At 40.8% G+C, this 7,500-nt stretch overlaps 1 non-coding gene across 1 annotated transcript; it reads left to right on the top strand.

Moving 5' to 3' along the window:
• The first annotated feature begins 2,594 nt into the window (after positions 1-2,594).
• On the top strand, positions 2,595-2,713 carry LOC123687709. The gene has a single exon (XR_006749419.1). It is a non-coding gene; the product is annotated as a 5S ribosomal RNA (ribosomal RNA).
• Positions 2,714-7,500: the final 4,787 nt, after the last annotated feature.

Below are 7,500 nucleotides of genomic sequence, written 5' to 3'. Positions count from 1 at the left end.
AACTATTTCTTATATATCTAATATAATATACATCGAGACGGTAAGAATTCTTTTAATCGAAGATATACATATACTTCTCATCAATATCCAAAAGCTTATCGAAAAATAAATTACTCAACTTTTACGTGAAGAATCGTTCACCCAAACCTTATCCCCTATATATGTCAGGAGAACCCAAGGTTCCCCTCCAGACACGATTTAGCAAACTTTTCCCGATCGATCCGACCCACCGAGGCCGTCTCGACCGTCCGCTGCGCCTACTAGGGCCGATTTCTTCGGACTCCGATCAGAAAATATACCGATGCATGTCGTTAACACCTAGTCCGCCTCGTCCGATCTATCTAAACAGTCTCGACGCACCCAACACTCTTTCAAAGTCGGATTACTCGGACTCAATCTGAAAATGGACCGATGCATGACGTCAACACTTAGCCCGCCTCGTCTGATCGATCTAAGCCATCTCGACCCACCCAACACGCCTTCCAAGTCGGATCACTCGGACTTCGATCTGAAAATCTCCGGACTCATTTTTATGAATATCCCCAGTCAGTAAGAACGTTATTTCGCCAATATATACCAACAATAAACCATATTCCAATAGCTGAACCAAAAATATAATTCCCGATCCAAACGTTCTGCATCGCCCAACGCGACCACCTTCCCTATATATGTCAGGAGAGCACAGGGTTCCCCTCCAGACAACACTTACGCTCTATCCCCGACTCTCGGTCGATCGATAGGCCAGGTCAGCGGTGTCTGTTTCGGCCGAAGCTCGGACTTTGGTCAAAATGTTCCGATACAAAATTTGAACCAAGATAGATACAGATATGATTCCTTCTTAAATATACGTTGATTATCGAACAGAATATGGTAAATATTTTGCGATGACCGAGGATTTCATGAATTTTTTTTTTTTTTCGAAAAAATTTTCTATTATCGGAATTTCCTCAAATTTCTTTTGGTTGCCTCCTAATGCTTATTAAAAATGATAACCAACAATCAGAATCATTATTTATCATTTATTTCAATTTTTATAATGAAAAACGTTCACGTCCTTTCGCGCCTCTCGATCGTCGTTTACGTGATGCATCGGTCAGCCCTAGTTTACGTGGTGCATCGGTAAGATCGAGTTCACGTTCTGCATCGGTCTGCCCGAGTTTACGTGGTGCATCGGTAAGATCGAGATTACGTGGTGCATCGGTAAGATCGAGTTCACGTTCTGCATCGGTCTGCCTGAGTTTACGTGGTGCATCGGTATGATCGAGTTTACGTTCTGCATCGGTGTGATCTAGTTTACGTTGTGCATCGGTAAGATCGAGATTACGTGAAGCATCGGTATGATCGAGTTTACGTTCTGCATCGGTCTGGACTCTGAGATATATTTTCGACGTGAAAATGTTCCGATACAACTTTTGAACCAGGATAGTTAGAGAGATGATTTTTTCTGGGATGTACGTTGATTGGGGAATGGATTGTGGAAAATAACTTGCCATGACCGAGGTGTTCTCGAATTTTTTTTTTTTTTCGAAAAATATTTTCTGATTTTGGATTTCACTCAAATTTGATTTCGTTGCCTTCTAATGTGTTCTAAAAGAGTAAATCAGTAATCAGAATCGAAAAATATTTTTCGGATTTTTTTTTTTTTTAAAAAAAATTTTCTGATTTTGGAATTTCCTCAAATTTGATTTGGTTGCCTTCTAATGTGTTTTTAAAGCGTAAATCAGTAATCAGAATCAATATTCATTGTCGACTTTAATTTTTATAAGGAAAAATGTTCACGTCCTTAAACGCCTCCCCATCATTACCCCGAGTCCAAGTCGATGTCAGTCCCGAGCGGACGGTGTCAGATACTACCTATCGCCCCGGTCTGGACTTGGCGAGGTATTTCGACGTGAAATGTTCCGATACAACTTTTGAACCAGGATAGTTAGAGAGATGATTTCTTCTATGTTGTACGTTGATTGTGGAATGGATTGTGGGAAATAACTTGCCATGACCCAGGTGTTCTTGAATTTTTTTTTTTTTCGAAAAAAATTTTCTGATCTTGAAATTTCCTCAAATCTGATTGCGTTGCCTTCTAATGTGTTCTAAAAGAGTAAATCAGTAATCAGAATCAATATTCATTGTCGACTTTAATTTTTATAAGGAAAAATGTTCACGTCCTTAAACGCCTCTCCATCGTTACCCCGACTCCAAGACGATGTTAGACCGGAGCGGACGGTGTCAAATGCGACCGATCTCCCCGGTCTGGACTTAGCGAGATATTCCGACGTGAAATGTTCCGATACAAAAATTTAACTGTGATAGTTAGAGAGATGGTTCCTTTTGTGATGTACGTTGATTGTGTAATAGAATATGGAAATAAACTTGAGATGACCGAGGTCTTCTGGGATTTTTTTTTTTTTTCGAAAAATATTTTTCGATTTCGGAAATCCCTCAAATTTCATTGAGATATGTCCTAATGTGTTCTTAAAACTTAAATCAACAATCAGAATTAATATCCAAAAGTTATTTCATTTTTTATAAGGAAAAACGTTCACGTCCTTTCCGCTCCCAAAAAGTGAGATATCATAGAAAATATCGCTATATTTGTTGTTTACGGCCATACCACGCTGAAATTGCCAGTTCTCGTCAGAACACTGAAGCCAAGCAGCGTCGGGCGCGGTTAGTACTTGGATGGGTGACCGCTTGGGAACACCGCGTGCTGTAAGCTTTTTTTTTACGTTCTGCATCGGTCTGCCGAGATAACGTGGTGCATCGGTATGATCGAGTTTACGTTCTGCATCGGTAAGATCGAGATTACGTGATGCATCGGTAAGATTGAGATTACGTGGTGCATCGGTAAGATCGAGATTACGTGGTGCATCGGTAAGATCCAATTCACGTTCTGCATCGGTAAGATCCAGTTCACGTGGTGCATCGGTAAGATCGAGATTACGTGGTGCATCGGTAAGATCGAGTTTACGTGGTGCATCGGTAAGATCCAATTCACGTTCTGCATCGGTAAGATCCAGTTCACGTGGTGCATCGGTAAGATTGAGATTACGTGGTGCATCGGTAAGATCGAGTTTACGTGGTGCATCGGTAAGATCCAATTCACGTTCTGCATCGGTAAGATCCAGTTCACGTGGTGCATCGGTAAGATTGAGATTACGTGGTGCATCGGTAAGATCGAGTTTACGTGGTGCATCGGTAAGATCCAATTCACGTTCTGCATCGGTAAGATCCAGTTCACGTGGTGCATCGGTAAGATCGAGATTACGTGGTGCATCGGTAAGATCGAGTTTACGTGGTGCATCGGTAAGATCCAATTCACGTTCTGCATCGGTAAGATCCAGTTCACGTGGTGCATCGGTAAGATTGAGATTACGTGGTGCATCGGTAAGATCCAGTTCACGTGGTGCATCGGTAAGATGGAGATTACGTGGTGCATCGGTAAGATCGAGATTACGTGGTGCATCGGTAAGATCTACTTTACGTTCTGCATCGGTCTGCCCTTGTTTACGTGGTGCATCGGTAAGATCGAGATTACGTGAAGCATCGGTATGATCGAGTTTACGTTCTGCATCGGTCTGCCCGATATTACGTGGTGCATCGGTCTGCCCTAGTTTACGTGGTGCATCGGTTTGGACTTAGAGATATATTTTCGACGTGAAAATGTTCCGATACAACTTTTGAACCAGGATAGTTAGAGAGATGATTTTTTCTGGGATGTACGTGGATCGGGGAATGGATTGTGGGAAATAACTTGCCATGACCGAGGTGTCCTCGAATTTTTTTTTTTTTCGAAAAAAATTTTCTGATTGTGGAATTTTCTCAAATTTGATTTGGTTGCCTCCTAATGTGTTCTAAAAGAGTAAATCAGTAATCGGAATCGAAAAATATTTTTCGGATTTTTTTTTTTTTCGAAAAAAATTTTTTGATCGTGGAATTTCCTCAAATTCGATTTGGTTGCCTTCTCATGTGTTTTTAAAGCGTAAATCAGTAATCAGAATCAATATTCATTGTCGACTTTAATTTTTATAAGGAAAAATGTTCACGTCCTTAAACGCCTCCCCATCATCAGCCCGAGTCCAAGTCGATGTCAGTCCCGAGCGGACGGTGTCAGATACTACCTATCGCCGAGGTCTGGACTTGGCGAGATATTACGACGTGAAATGTTCCGATACAACTTTTGAACCAGGATAGTTAGAGAGATGATTTCTTCTATGTTGTACGTTGATTGTGGAATGAAATACGGAAAATAACTCGCCATGACCGAGGTGATTACGATTTTTTTTTTTTTTCGAAAAAAATTTTCTGATCGTGGAATTTTCTCAAATTTGATTTGGTTGCCTCCTTATATGTTCTAGTAGCGATAATCAACAATCAGAATCAAAATCCATGGTCGGGTTTGATTTTTATAAGGAAAAATGTTCACGTCCTTTTTTACAACCCCGACTCATTGACGATGTTAGAACCGAGCCGGCGGTGTCAGATACGACCGATCGCCCCGGTCCCGATCGTCATTTACGTTGTGCATCGGTCTGCCCGAGATTACGTGGTGCATCGGTATGATCGAGTTTACGTGGTGCATCGGTAAGATCCAATTCACGTTCTGCATCGGTAAGATCCAATTCACGTTCTGCATCGGTAAGATCCAGTTCACGTGGTGCATCGGTAAGATGGAGATTACGTGGTGCATCGGTAAGATCGAGATTACGTGGTGCATCGGTAAGATCTACTTTACGTTCTGCATCGGTCTGCCCTTGTTTACGTGGTGCATCGGTAAGATCGAGATTACGTGAAGCATCGGTATGATCGAGTTTACGTTCTGCATCGGTCTGCCCGATATTACGTGGTGCATCGGTCTGCCCTAGTTTACGTGGTGCATCGGTTTGGACTTAGAGATATATTTTCGACGTGAAAATGTTCCGATACAACTTTTGAACCAGGATAGTTAGAGAGATGATTTTTTCTGGGATGTACGTGGATCGGGGAATGGATTGTGGGAAATAACTTGCCATGACCGAGGTGTCCTCGAATTTTTTTTTTTTTCGAAAAAAATTTTCTGATTGTGGAATTTTCTCAAATTTGATTTGGTTGCCTCCTAATGTGTTCTAAAAGAGTAAATCAGTAATCGGAATCGAAAAATATTTTTCGGATTTTTTTTTTTTTCGAAAAAAATTTTCTGATCGTGGAATTTCCTCAAATTCGATTTGGTTGCCTTCTAATGTGTTTTTAAAGCGTAAATCAGTAATCAGAATCAATATTCATTGTCGACTTTAATTTTTATAAGGAAAAATGTTCACGTCCTTAAACGCCTCCCCATCATCAGCCCGAGTCCAAGTCGATGTCAGTCCCGAGCGGACGGTGTCAGATACTACCTATCGCCGAGGTCTGGACTTGGCGAGATATTACGACGTGAAATGTTCCGATACAACTTTTGAACCAGGATAGTTAGAGAGATGATTTCTTCTATGTTGTACGTTGATTGTGGAATGAAATACGTAAAATAACTCGCCATGACCGAGGTGATTACGATTTTTTTTTTTTTTCGAAAAAAATTTTCTGATCGTGGAATTTTCTCAAATTTGATTTGGTTGCCTCCTTATATGTTCTAGTAGCGATAATCAACAATCAGAATCAAAATCCATGGTCGGGTTTGATTTTTATAAGGAAAAATGTTCACGTCCTTTTTTACAACCCCGACTCATTGACGATGTTAGAACCGAGCCGGCGGTGTCAGATACGACCGATCGCCCCGGTCCCGATCGTCATTTACGTTGTGCATCGGTCTGCCCGAGATTACGTGGTGCATCGGTATGATCGAGTTTACGTGGTGCATCGGTAAGATCCAATTCACGTTCTGCATCGGTAAGATCCAATTCACGTTCTGCATCGGTAAGATCCAGTTCACGTGGTGCATCGGTAAGATGGAGATTACGTGGTGCATCGGTAAGATCGAGATTACGTGGTGCATCGGTAAGATCTACTTTACGTTCTGCATCGGTCTGCCCTTGTTTACGTGGTGCATCGGTAAGATCGAGATTACGTGAAGCATCGGTATGATCGAGTTTACGTTCTGCATCGGTCTGCCCGATATTACGTGGTGCATCGGTCTGCCCTAGTTTACGTGGTGCATCGGTTTGGACTTAGAGATATATTTTCGACGTGAAAATGTTCCGATACAACTTTTGAACCAGGATAGTTAGAGAGATGATTTTTTCTGGGATGTACGTGGATCGGGGAATGGATTGTGGGAAATAACTTGCCATGACCGAGGTGTCCTCGAATTTTTTTTTTTTTCGAAAAAAATTTTCTGATTGTGGAATTTTCTCAAATTTGATTTGGTTGCCTCCTAATGTGTTCTAAAAGAGTAAATCAGTAATCGGAATCGAAAAATATTTTTCGGATTTTTTTTTTTTTCGAAAAAAATTTTCTGATCGTGGAATTTCCTCAAATTCGATTTGGTTGCCTTCTAATGTGTTTTTAAAGCGTAAATCAGTAATCAGAATCAATATTCATTGTCGACTTTAATTTTTATAAGGAAAAATGTTCACGTCCTTAAACGCCTCCCCATCATCAGCCCGAGTCCAAGTCGATGTCAGTCCCGAGCGGACGGTGTCAGATACTACCTATCGCCGAGGTCTGGACTTGGCGAGATATTACGACGTGAAATGTTCCGATACAACTTTTGAACCAGGATAGTTAGAGAGATGATTTCTTCTATGTTGTACGTTGATTGTGGAATGAAATACGGAAAATAACTCGCCATGACCGAGGTGATTACGATTTTTTTTTTTTTTTGAAAAAAATTTTCTGATCGTGGAATTTTCTCAAATTTGATTTGGTTGCCTCCTTATATGTTCTAGTAGCGATAATCAACAATCAGAATCAAAATCCATGGTCGGGTTTGATTTTTATAAGGAAAAATGTTCACGTCCTTTTTTACAACCCCGACTCATTGACGATGTTAGAACCGAGCCGGCGGTGTCAGATACGACCGATCGCCCCGGTCCCGATCGTCATTTACGTTGTGCATCGGTCTGCCCGAGATTACGTGGTGCATCGGTCTGGACTTAGAGATATATTTTCGACGTGAAAATGTTCCGATACAACTTTTGAACCAGGATAGTTAGAGAGATGATTTTTTCTGGGATGTACGTTGATTGGGGAATGGATTGTGGGAAATAACTTGCCATGACCGAGGTGTTCTCGAATTTTTTTTTTTTTTTTGAAAAAAATTTTCTGATTGTGGAATTTTCTCAAATTTGATTTGGTTGCCTCCTAATGTGTTCTAATAGCGATAATCAACAATCAGAATCAAAATCCATGGTCGGGTTTGATTTTTATAAGGAATAATGTTCACGTCCTTTTTCGCCTATGTTCTTTTTCGACGTGAAAAGTTCCGATACAACTTTTGAACCAGGATAGTTAGAGAGATGATTTTTTCTGGGATGTATGTTGATTGACGTACGAAACTTGGAAAAAAAATAGAAAAGACCGAGGTACTCTAGA

The sequence above is a fragment of the Harmonia axyridis genome, chromosome X (assembly GCF_914767665.1).
Source record: "Harmonia axyridis chromosome X, icHarAxyr1.1, whole genome shotgun sequence".
In the NCBI taxonomy this organism is placed as follows: Eukaryota; Metazoa; Arthropoda; class Insecta; order Coleoptera; family Coccinellidae; genus Harmonia; species Harmonia axyridis.
This window is presented reverse-complemented; position numbering and strand designations above follow the sequence as displayed.